Here is a 13,387-nt window from a genome sequence, read left to right as displayed (position 1 = left end):
TTTGAAAGTTGTGAGCAAAATGCTACAACCAGTCTCTTGCCTGTTTTCTCGGAATGTGACTGATCCATCGAGCATTAGATATTTTAAACTGGTCTACCACTCTCCGTGCTTTTTCAAGCTCAGTTAAGGTAGCTACTTGCATAAAAAGCACCTCCTCCCAATTCCCTCATTCACCAAATTCCCAAGTTCTCACCCTGTGACGAGCTGCAATCAGTGATCAGCTGCTGTTTTCATGCTTGCTCACTTAAAACAGTGTAATGATTATAAGTAAAGATGGAGTGGAACACGAAGGTTTGCAGAGTTTAACTGTAATAGTACATCGGGCAGTAAGATCTATGCAGAGAATGGTAGTAAAAAAATTAAAGGCTCTATCTGAATCAGTATGGGTGGAAATTAGGAATAGCAAGGGTGAGTAAATACTGGTGGGAGTGGTTTATAGGCCTCCTAACAATAGTTGCACCACTGGACAGAGGAATAAACAAGAAACCCTTGGGGCTTGTAGTAAAGATGATGGCTGAGATTTTCTGCTCCCTTTTGCATTGGGCAGGTTTGGTGGTGAGAGTTGCGAGAAGTCTTTAGGCGTGATAAATGACATAGATTTAGGGCGCGATTGCCCCTCCTCCCATTGGTGGCTGGTCACATTTCCTGTGTTCAACATCGGAATCTCAATGTAATATATTTGCATATCATTATCGGGCCCATAAGTTGGAATCATGCCCCCACGTCAAATTAAACTCAGAATGGTTTCAAGAGACACAAGCAGACAGACCTCCGAGGCCAACTTGGAGTTGAGTGAATTCAAGCTGGCACCTGTGAATCGGCTCTACATCTTCGTTTTGGGGTGGTGGGGGCACAGGCAGCTTTCTTGGCGGTTTTGTGGTGCCGGTGCTTCAATGCAAGCCTGAAGAGAGGGATATGAAGGGAAGCCTGGGGCAAAGGTTTCCAGGGAGGGGATGGAAGGGAAAGCCAGAGAACCGTCCAATTTTTGATCAGTGTAGGGCCCCCTGATCTCGGCACCTGAGATTGCTGGTTCACCTCTCCTTGCATGACATCCTGCCTCTTAACTTTCTTAAAACCCTTAATTTATTGGAAAATACAGTGGGAAGACCTGGCGAGGCAGCTGGTGGGCTATCCTCCGTTTTTCCTGCCTGAGACAACACCTATAGAACATAGAACATAGAACATTACAGCGCAGAACAGGCCCTTCGGCCCACGATGTTGCACCGACCAGTTAAAAAAAAAAACTGTGACCCTCCAACCTAAACCAATTTCTTTTCGTCCATGAACCTATCTACGGATCTCTTAAACGCCCCCAAACTAGGCGCATTTACTACTGATGCTGGCAGGGCATTCCAATCCCTCACCACCCTCTGGGTAAAGAACCTACCCCTGACATCGGTTCTATAACTACCCCCCCTCAATTTAAAGCCATGCCCCCTCGTGCTGGATTTCTCCATCAGAGGAAAAAGGCTATCACTATCCACCCTATCTAAACCTCTAATCATCTTATATGTTTCAATAAGATCCCCTCTTAGCCGCCGCCTTTCCAGCGAAAACAATCCCAAATCCCTCAGCCTCTCCTCATAGGATCTCCCCTCCATACCAGGCAACATCCTGGTAAACCTCCTCTGCACCCTCTCCAAAGCCTCCACATCCTTCCTGTAATGTGGGGACCAGAACTGCACACAGTACTCCAAGTGCGGCCGCACCAGAGTTGTGTACAGTTGCAACATAACGCTACGACTCCTAAATTCAATCCCCCTACCAATAAACGCCAAGACACCATATGCCTTCTTAACAACCTTATCTACTTGATTCCCAACTTTCAGGGATCTATGCACACATACACCTAGATCCCTCTGCTCCTCCACACTATTCAAAGTCCTCCCGTTAGCCCTATACTCAACACATCTGTTATTCCTACCAAAGTGAATTACCTCACACTTCTCCGCATTAAACTCCATCCGCCACCTCTCGGCCCAACTTTGCAACCTGTCTAAGTCTTCCTGCAAACTACGACACCCTTCCTCACTGTCTACCACACCACCGACTTTGGTGTCATCAGCAAATTTGCTAATCCACCCAACTATACCCTCATCCAGATCATTAATAAATATTACAAACAGCAGTGGCCCCAAAACAGATCCCTGAGGTACACCACTTGTAACCGCACTCCATGATGAATATTTACTATCAACCACCACCCTCTGTTTCCTATCCGCTAGCCAATTCCTGATCCAATTTCCTAGATCACCCCCAATCCCATACATCTGCATTTTCTGCAGAAGCCTACCATGGTGAACCTTATCAAACGCCTTACTAAAATCCATATATACCACGTCCACTGCCTTGCCCCCATCCACCTCCTTGGTCACTTTCTCAAAAAACTCAATAAGGTTAGTAAGGCACGACCTACCTGCCACAAAACCATGCTGACTATCACCTATCAATTCATTACTCTCCAAATAACTATAAATCCTATCCCTTATAATTTTTTCCAACATCTTGCCGACAACAGAAGTGAGACTCACCGGTCTATAATTCCCGGGGAAGTCTCTGTTCCCCTTCTTAAACAATGGGACAACATTCGCTAACCTCCAATCTTCTGGTACTATACCAGAGGCCAACGACGACCTGAAGATCAGAGCCAGAGGCTCTGCAATCACTTCTCTTGCCTCCCAGAGAATCCTTGGATAAATCCCATCCGGACCAGGGGATTTATCTATTTTCAGACCCTCCAGAATATCCTGCACATCCTCCTTATCAACTGTAATACTGTCTATTCTACTCCCTTGCAACCCAGTGTCCTCCTCAGCTATATTCATGTCCCCTTGCGTGAACACCGAAGAGAAATATTGGTTCAATGCTTCACCAATCTCCTCCGGTTCCACACATAACTTCCCTCTGCCATCTATAACTGGCCCTAAACTTGCCCTAACCAACCTTCTGTTCTTGACATACCTATAGAACGCCTTAGGATTCTCTTTAACCCTATCCGCCAAAGTCTTCTCATGTCCCCTTTTAGCCCTTCTAAGCTCGCTCTTCAACTCCCTCTTAGCCAATCTAAAGCTTTCTAGTGCACTACCCGAGTGCTCACGTCTCATCCGAACATCAGCCTCCTTTTTCTTTTTAACCAACAAAGAAACTTTTTTGGTGCACCACGGTTCCCTAGCCCTACCAATTCCTCCTTGCCTGACAGGGACATACCTATCACAGACTCGCAGTAGCTGCTCCTTGAAAAAACTCCACATGTCGGACGTTCCCAGTCCCTGTAATCTCCTAGTCCAACCTATGTTTCCTAATTCTCTCCTAATAGCCTCATAATTACCCTTCCCCCAGCTAAAACCACTGGCCCGAGGTTCATGCCTATCCCTTTCCATCACTAAGGTGAACGTAACCGAATTGTGGTCACTATCACCAAAATGCACACCAACTTCCAAGTCTAGCACCTGGTCTGGCTCATTTCCCAGCACCAGATCCAATATAGCCTCACCTCTAGTTGGCCTGTCTACATACTGAGTCAAAAAACCTTCCTGCACGCTTTGAACAAAAACTGACCCCTCTAACGAGCTAGAGCTATAACAATTCCAGTCAATATTAGTCTGGAAAAGAAATGGGAAAATTCAGCCCAGGAACAGCATATGGCAGAATGAGAGTTACTCTTCAGTGACCAGAAAGGCTGCACCGAATGATCTTTTGGCAAATGAGCTCTTCAAATTCAGACACACGCACTCAGATCTGATGGGACGCAAGAAGCTAATTTTTTTTTAAAAATCCATGCAAAATTATTTGGTATAATAAATTGCCTTGTTATATCATCAAAGGTTTCAAGATCTTCTTCATATATATGTCATTGTTATGTCATTGGAATAATGCTGATCTGTATCCACGTCGTAACATTGGGTATAGCAACGATAAGTTATTAACCGAGGCAACATATAAGAGCCACATCAGCTAATTCTACATGGCATTTTAACATAACAGCCCTCATGCTCTTCCATGTGTAATCGACAGCTGCAGGTACATTGTGGCATTTTTACAGCAGATGTAAATTGTGTACTTATACTACATCATCATATTTTCATAAATATGTTTTCCAAAATGAAAATTGCACTCTTTGGCAATTAATACTACTGAATTACGAATTTAGTTTACTATTCTGTCCGAATAAAAATGAAATGTTTGTTTATTTTTAGCGTTATTTTCGTAAAATGCGGAAGAGATTAAAGAAGGCTGAAACGTGGAAAAATCCAATTAATGGGAATGTTGGAATTAATGAAAATTTGTAAAGTTTGCAACCAATTTTGGAGATTAAAACATATTAATTGTATAGTTATTGATAATTCTGACATTTCTCTACTCTTTGACTTAGAGTCAACTGAAACAGAGCAAGAGCTGGAAATTGACAAATGCGTGCCCTTACGTAAATATAAACGAGGTTTACATCGCATGAAAAAGTAAGTTTTAAATTTCAAAAGATGTTCCAGAAAAGCATCAACAAGTACATGCCATTTTTCCTATTCATTTGCTAAAATCAGACATCTCAATGAAACTATAGTAGTTATTTTGGTGACTTCAGACAAAGGACAATCACTTTCAGATGTCCATGGAATAATGGTAGCAGAGCAATGATGAATAACTTTCATAGAACACTATGAAGCATATGTAGCTGTCAGGAAAGCAATATGTTGAGCATCAAAAATATATTGTACCTTCCTCAAGGAATAGTGTTGAAAAAATGATTATAAAGTGCACGTTGTGTGCAATGTTTCTGTTGCTGGCAGGAGCCAGGTTTTTGTCCAAACTAGCAATATGTGAACAAGAAAGCAAATTTATCAAACTTTTCTCCCTTTCGATTCCTTACTTCAAGGGAAAATTAATGAGGATTTAGAACGTATTATTAGTTCAGGAATTAGCATGGTTTGTTAAAGGCACATTGCATTGGCAAATTTTACTAGTTTTTTGAAAAACGAAGTGTGTATGGATTTTCAGAGGTATTCAGTCAAGTATCTCAAAAGAAGCTTGTCAGAAAAATATAAGTATGTTATATACAAGAGAAAACAAGTGATTAGTTTCGGGGGTTTTTCAGAGGCTAAGTATTGAGCTTAACTTTAGCTAATACAAAGACTCGCAACACAGTATCCTGGCGAAGGAAGTTTCTTTATTGACCAACGCAAGCTGGGAAAAGAAGGGTTGGGCAGTCCAACTCTTCTCTGAAGTTACATCACAGCGGCAGTACAATTATACAACTTCCAAAAGACATTTTACTCGCCTTCTGGCTCATCATCATTAATACAGATCAGTCATGATTAGTAAATGTCATATACCTTGGCCAATCACAGTTATTCTCTGACAGCATGGAAACAATAGGTTCTAGCGGTTTCTGCCTGACTTTCCCATGGCCACCTTCCTGGATTCTTCTCTGGCTTATTCATTAGCTGTCTGGAATCAGTAGTCTGTCCTTGTTCAATGAATATCTCATTCACTGAGCTGTCTGGTACCCATGCTGATAAGGGCTATGCTTCTATGGGTGTATTGTTATCAGGAATGTGGTTCACTTTACTGGCCTATTTCCCACAATGCCTTTGAACCCAGTGCCTTTAGCCAAGATCCATGCCTGTTCAATAATACTTTCAAAAATACATGTTTGAATTATCTAACTGTGGTTATATGTGTTACTATGCAGACAGTACCTCTGTAACATATATATGAAGCAGTCTGTGATTCTTATCTTAAGTTAATCCACTCTGTTCTAATAGTCTTTATTGGTGTTTTAAATCCCAGAATAATTTGAAGTCCTCCAATAATGAGAAAGTTAGTTCACGGACAAGTAATTTAAGGCAAATGAATATTGCTTTGATGAGAGAACATTTGGAATTGATGTTACAGGGAACAGTGCTGGCTCTACTTGTATTTTTGTTGTAGATAAATGATTTTGATTTGGTCAAAAAGGACATAATTTTGAAATTTGTTGATACAAAAACAAAGGATGTAACAAATCGCAAGAGGAACTATATAGATTTCAGAATGACAGCAATTTAGCTACTTGTTTTCAGCCACTCTGATCTCTGTTAAATAGGAATTGGTGCGATAATGGATGAACCAGACACAAGACAGGATAAAACCCCTGGGCCGATGGATTCTATCCCCACACATTAAGAGAGGTTGGGGCAGAGTTAAGGAAGAGCTAGCAGAAGCACTATTAAATATCATTAGAAGATGGAATAGTGCCATAAGTTTAACAGTTAACGTGATGCCTAGATTTGAAAACTTGTTTAAGAACAAGTTCAGGGAACAATAGGCCAAATAGGTTAACTTCAGCAGTAAGAAATATAATGGAAACCTTATCAAAGATGGTGATATAGTAGTAATCCGGAGGCCCAGGCTAATGCGCTGGTGACATGGCGACATATCCCTCCAAAGAACAAAGAACAGTACAGCACAGGAAACAGGCCCTTTGGCCCCCAAAGCCTGAGCTGCTCATTGGTCCAACTAGACCAATCGTTTGTATCCCTCCATTCCCAGGCTGCTCATGTGACTATCCAGGTAAGTCTTAAACGATGTTAGCATGTCTGCCTCCACCATCCTACTTGGCAGCGCATTCCAGGCCCCCACCACCCTATGTGTAAAAAACATCCCTCTAATATCGGAGTTATACTTCGCCCCTCTCACCTTGAGCCCGTGACCCCTCGTGATCGTCACTTCTGATCTGGGAAAAAGCTTCCCACCATTCACCCTATCCATCCCCTTCATAATCTTGTACACCTCTATTCGATCTCCCCATATTCTCCATCTTTCCAGGGAGAACAACCCCAGTTTACCCAATCTCTCCTCGTAGCTAAAACCCTCCATACCAGGCAACATCCTGGTAAACCTTCTCTGCACTCTCTCTAACGCCTCCACGTCCTTCTGGTAGTGCGGCGACCAAAACAATGCTGTGGGTCTGGAGTCACCTATAGGCAGCTTTCCTTCCCTAAAGGATGTTAGTGAACCAGATGGATTTCTGTAACAATCAATTATCGTTTCATGGTCACCATTACTTAGACTAGGGGAACGCTCGGGGTCCTGCTCCAGGTGAAAGGCCTGAGCTCCTCTGGAAGGGTGTCCGTCTCCCATGGACCAACCAGGAGTCCGGAGCACTTGGCCCAGTTGATCCTGGCGGAGGATGCGGCGGAGTACACCGCCTGGCATTCTCGCATCCTCCGCAGGTCAGCCGGGTGCGTGAACATGAGGAGCACGTCATTGGCGTAAGCCGACAGGACCACCCCTACGTCCGGGCCGCGCAGAGTCAGACCCGACAACCTCCTCCGCAAGAGGCGCAGGAATGGCTCGGCGCAAATCGAATACAGTTGGCCGGACAAGGGGCAGCCCTGCCGTACTCCTCTCCCAAAGCGAAGGGGCGAGGACTCATCAGGTATTTCTTTCGATACCAACCAAATAAACAAACTCAAACTAACTTAGGGACAAATTAAAAGGGGCAGCTCCCCAAAAAGAAGGGGGAACAGCCCGAACCAAAAACAAAGTCGAAAGGAAACTTAAAACATCAACCCAAAAGGTGATTATCAGGGTCGATAATACACCCCAGCCCCTGCGGTGCCCAGCGGTCGCGGAAGGCGTCAACTGCGCCGGTGGACACCGTATGCTCCCTCTCCAGAGACACCTGGCCGCGAATGAGCCGCGGTAGAGGGGCAGACAGTCAGGATGGACGGGCCCGTTGATCGCTCGCTGCGTGGACCTATTGATGGCGCATCTCGCCAGGCCCAGGAGTAGGTTCACGAGGAGGTCGGCATCCCGATCCGCCCCTCTCTGCACCAGGTGCCCGTAGATCAGGAGCGTGGTACTGAAGTGTAAACAAAACATCAGTAAAAGGTGTTTGAGGAAACCAAAAAGGGTGTGCAGTCTCAAACACAGAACATAGACATGGTCCACGGACTCCACAAGGCCACAAAAAGGGCAGTCTTGGGAGCCCGTGAACCAGAAAAACCTACAGTTGTACAGCACTGCTGCGTGCAGCACCCTCCACCCCAGGTCCCCAAGATAATTGGGGGAGATCCCTCCGTAGAGGGACCTCCACTGGGGACCTCCGCCGCCTGGCGGCAACAAGGCCCGCCAAGATGTATCCGGGCGACAGGCGAGGACGCGGTAATGAAAGGTGTGCAGCAGCAGCCCGTACAGGAAACGCCTCCGCGCGGTGGAAAAGGGCACGGAGGACATTTCCGCGAGGCAGCACATGCAGTGGGGCACCTGACCCGGGGGGGGGGGAGGTTTAGGCTTTGGACCAATGTGAAATTCCGTCCGAGCAGGGAAACGCTTGGGCAGGATCCCACCGCACGCCTGCGCCGCCTCCAGACCGCGTGCGCCCTCAGGGCCGAGCACGACCGTCTTAAGGTCTTGGATGGCTTTGGCCGCGCGCCAGACGGCCACCCCCGCGCGCTCAGCCAGCATGTGGGGGCTCATCCAGCCCGCTCCTCCGCCATCCAGCACGTCCCCGATCCTGGTCACCCCGCCGACCGCGGCCCTCCTCTCCGCCAGCCACCTGAAGTTGTAAGGCTGGAGGTGCGGATTCCTGAGCAACGGCTCTCGCACAAGAGCCGCTACTCCTGACGGGGGAGAGCTGCGTCGCGAGGCGACCGCGTTCCAGACCGTAAGGAGGTCCTGGTAAAAGACGGGCAACTCCCGCAAGGAGGTCGGAATACGCCCCAGGTTGATATGCAGGAGCTGCACGTCGTAGTTGAGGCCATGCAACTGGCGGAAAAAATACGTCGCCATCGTGGAGGAGGCTCGACGTAAAGGTATCTCTGCAGGGTCTGGAGGGGGAAGGTCGCTACCTATGTGCGGAGGCACACCAGACCTTGTCCGCCCTCCTCAAGCGGGAGATGCAGAAGCTCGGCAGAGACCCAGTGCAGTCGGTTGTCCCAGAAGAACCGCACGACGGCTTACTGCATTTCGGTGACAAAGCCAGGGGGAGGGGTCAAAGTGACCAGCCAGTGCCACAGCATGGAGGCGACCAGCTGGTTTATGATGAGAACTCGTGCCCTGTAGGACAGCACTCGGAGCAGTCCTGTCCAGCGACCCAGGCGGGCGGAGACTTTGGCCTCCAGCTCCTGCCAGTTCGCCGGCCAGGATTCCTCGGCTGGGCAGAGATGGACCCCCAGGTAGAGGAGGTTGGTCCTGCTCCAGGTGAAAGGCCTGAGCTCCTCCGGAAGGGGGTCCGTCTCCCACGGACCAACCAGGAGTCCGGAGCACTTGGCCCAGTTGATCCTGGCAGAGGACGCGGCGGAGTACACCACCTGGCATTCTCGCATCCTCCGCAGGTCAGCCGGGTCCGTGAACATGAGGAGCACGTCATCGGCGTAGGCCGACAGGACCACCCCTACGTCCGGGCCGCGCAGAGTCAAACCCAACAACCTCCTCCGCAAGAGGCGCAGGAATGGCACCACGCACACAGAATAAAGTTGGTCGGACAGGGGGCAGCCTTGCCGTACTCCTCTCCCAAAGCGAAGGGGCGAGGACTCATCAGGTAGTTCATACTCGAGCAAGCCAACCTCATTACCCTGGCTGAAGTCATCACAGCTACCTCACCCTGGATCCCATGAGGTTTAACCTTATGCAACAACCTACCGTGCGGTACCTTGTCAAAGGCCTTGCTAAAGTTCATGTAGACAACATCAACTGCACTGCCCTCCCCTCATCCACCTTGGTTACCTCTTCAAAAAACTCAATCAAATTTGTGAGACATGATTTTCCACTCACAAAGCCATGCTGACTGTCCCTAATCTCTCAATGCCTATAGATCCTGTCTCTCAGAATACCTTCCAACAACTTACTCACTACAGGTGTGAGGCTCACCAGCCTGTAGTTCCCAGGCATTTCCCTGCAGCGCTTTTTAAACAAAGGCACGACATTTACCACCCTGCAATCTTCAGGCACCTCACCTGTGGCTGTCAATGATTCAAATATCTCTGCTCGGGGACCCGCAATTTCCTCCCGAGCCTCCCACAACGTCCTGGAATACACTTCGTCAGATCCCGGGGATTTATCTACCTTGATGCTCTTTAAGACTTCCAGCGCTTCCTTCTCTTTATATGTACAGTCCTCAAGACATCATTATTTCCCCAAGTTCCCGAGCATCCACGCCTTTCTCAACAGTAAATAATGATGAGAAATATTCATTTCGGATCTCACCCATCTCTTGTAGATCTCTACATAGATGACCTTGTTGATCCTTAAGAGGCCCTACTCTCTCCCTTATTACTCTTTTGCCCTTTATGTATCTGTAAAATCTCTATTTGGATTCTCCTTTGCCTTATCTGCCAAAGCAATCATGTCCCCTTTTTGCCCTCCTGATTTCTTTCTTAACTCTACTTGTACACCCTCTATGCTCTTCAAGTGATCCACTTGATCCCTGGTGTTGTTAAACTTCTTACTGTGTTTACCCCAGTCCAACGCCGGCATCTCCACATCATTATTTCATATTACCAGATCTATATAGCCTGCTGCCTGGTTGGTTCTCAGAAACTCTCTCAAAAAAACCTTCATGGACTCATCTTCTGCTACCTCTGCCCATCTGATGCGCCCAACCTATATGTAGATTAAAATCATCCATGACTATTGCTGCAGCCTTCTTTCAAGCCCCCATTAATTCTCCCTTTCACTTTTAGGGCATAGAGGAGGCCTGTAAACTACTCCCTCAAGCTTCATTTCTGCCTTTTACTATTTCTTACCTGTAGCCAGACTGATTCTCCATCTTGATCTGAGCTCATCTTTCCCTCTATGACATTGTACTCATGTCATACTTAAGAGCTACTCCTCCACATTTTCTTAACTTGCTGCCCAAAAGAAAGGTCACCCTTGAATATTCAGGTCCCAGCCCTTTCCTCACCTTGCCTTAAACGACTAGTCTATGCAATGAACGTATACTTTCACAGTATTGTTAGGTAGGGCCAAAGTTTTTGATGTAGCAAGAATGAAGGATCGGTAATATAGCTGCAAGTCAGATTGGTGTGTAGTTCAAAGATGGTGGTCCCATGTGCTATTGTTCTTCTGGGAGTTTGAGAGGAGCTGTCGAATAAATTTTGGAAAGTTGTTTAGTGAAGCCTATTCATAGAATAATAAAATCCCTGCAGTGTAGAAAAGCCATTTGGCCCATCAAGTCTGCACTGACTCTGACAGAATATCTTATCAAGGCCCACCCCCCACCCTATCCCTGTAACCCCCACACATTTACCCTGCTAATCCCCCTTACCTACACATCTTGGGACACTAAGGGGCAATTTAGCTCAGCCAATCCTTTTAACCTGCGCATCTTTGGACTGGCGGTATCAATAGTGGAATGGATATTTAGAGTGATGGATGAGACTATTTGTCACATGGACTACTTTGTCTTGGATGGTATTGAGATTTGAATCTTGTTGTCCCTGCACCCATCCAGGCAAGTCAAATATTTTTCATTACACTTGTGACTTGTGTCTTTTTAGGCTTTGGGGAATCAGGAAGTCAGTGGTTCACTGCAAAATACTCAGCCTCTGAATTGGTTTAGTAGCCATGGCATTTATATGGCTGACCTAATTAAATTTCTGCTCAGTGTTGATGGTGGGTGGTATAGTTGCAATATCCACATCATTGCCATGTAACTGGGACCAATATAGCACCTATACATCCTACAGCAGATCCTGGTAGTGAGAATAGCACAGGAACAGGAAGGCACCAAGATGAGCCTGGAGCCTGAATTCTTCCACAGCCTTGGTGGGACGAAACCTGGAGTATTATGTATAGCTTTGGTCTCCTTATCAAGGAAGGATATACCTAACATAGAGAGAGTGCAACAAAGGCTGACCAGGCAAATTCCTGAGATGGTGGGATTGTTTTGAGGAAAGATTGAGGAAACTGGGCCTGTACTCTAGAGTTTAGAAGAATGAGAGTTGGAGCCTGATTTTACCATCACATTGCGCCCGTTTCCGGGCGTGAAAACTTGGTAAAGTCGGGCGTGAGGCAGGTAGTACGATCCGTGCCCCGCCTCCCCCTTTACCAAGGCCCAAAAATGGCCGCGATTGGGACCGGGCGCGACGGCCATTTAAATGCGTTTGCATGCATTTCAGTTGACTTAATGGGCTGCATGCCGAACTTTACCAGCATTTCTCCCTTTACCACTACGTTCGTCCATCTGGAATTGGCGTGAAATAGACATGCTCTATGGAAGTCCGATTTGGACGCTCCATCAGTGAGGGTTCGTGAGGAGATAAGTGCCTGGCGTCTAACAGCTCTTTGCTTGAGATTGGTGGGGCGGGGGGATGGTGGGTCCACTGTCACTCTGCTTGAGATCGGTGGTGTTGGGGGGTGGGGGGGTGGTGGTCTGCTGCCACTCTGCCTGAGATCAGTGGCGGGGGGTAAGGAGGGGTCCGCTGTCACTCCGCCCGAGATCGAAGGGGGAGGGTGGATCACTGCCTGAGATTGGTCGGGGGGAAGTGGAGGTTCGCTGCCCTTCTGCTTGAGATCGGTGGTGGGGGGAAAGTGGGTCCGCTGCCACTCTGCTTGAGATCGATGGGGGGGAGAGTGGGAGAGGAGGGGCCCACGATTGGTCTGGGTGGCAGGGGGTTGGGGGATAAGGGGGTCAGTAATGTTGGGGGGGTGTGGGACATTGTCTGTGGGATGGTGGGGGGGGGCCCTGGAGGGATGTGGCTAAAAGGCTACATTCTGTCAGTAGTTGGAGGCGCCGATCGGAGCTGCAGGGTTGTGGGCGCATTGAGCCCTGCTCACAGGCTTGTGCAGCGTGATTCGGAATCGCTGATATTTTTTCGGGCAGTATGTGTATGGGAGTGCCTGAGAACAGGTCTAAAAGTCAGATCTGAAACACTCCCAGATGGTAAAATAGGGCCCTTGATCTCATGGAAGTGCATGAAATTCTTACAGGGCTTGAAAGGTAGATGCAGGAAGGATATTTTTCCTGGTTGAGGGGATATCTAGTATCTGTATCAGGCGGCACAGTCTCAGAATAAGGGGTAGACCATTTCGGGTTGAAATAAGGAATTACTTCAATCAGAGGGTGGTGAACCTTTGGTTCCCTGTACTTCAGAGTGCTGTGGAAGCTCAGTCATTTGAGTATGTTCAAGACTGAGGTTTATAGATTTCTAGATACCAATCACATCAAGGAATATGGGGATAGTGTGGGAAGATGAGATTGAGGTAGACGGTCAGCCATGATGCAGTTAAATGGCAGAGCAGGCTGGAGGGGCCAAATTGCCTGCTCCTGTGTTCTTGGGTTCATTGAACAACCCTTAACCTGAGCTATTCCTGATCCCCACTTCCATGCATTCCCATTCCAAAATCACTTCTTAGAATCCTTCCACTTCAATAAAGCTGTGCTAATTAATTAACAATAATATAAATG

The sequence above is a fragment of the Mustelus asterias genome, unplaced genomic scaffold (genome assembly GCF_964213995.1).
Source record: "Mustelus asterias unplaced genomic scaffold, sMusAst1.hap1.1 HAP1_SCAFFOLD_1044, whole genome shotgun sequence".
Lineage (NCBI taxonomy): Eukaryota > Metazoa > Chordata > Chondrichthyes > Carcharhiniformes > Triakidae > Mustelus > Mustelus asterias.
Note: the sequence above shows the minus strand (reverse complement) of the source record.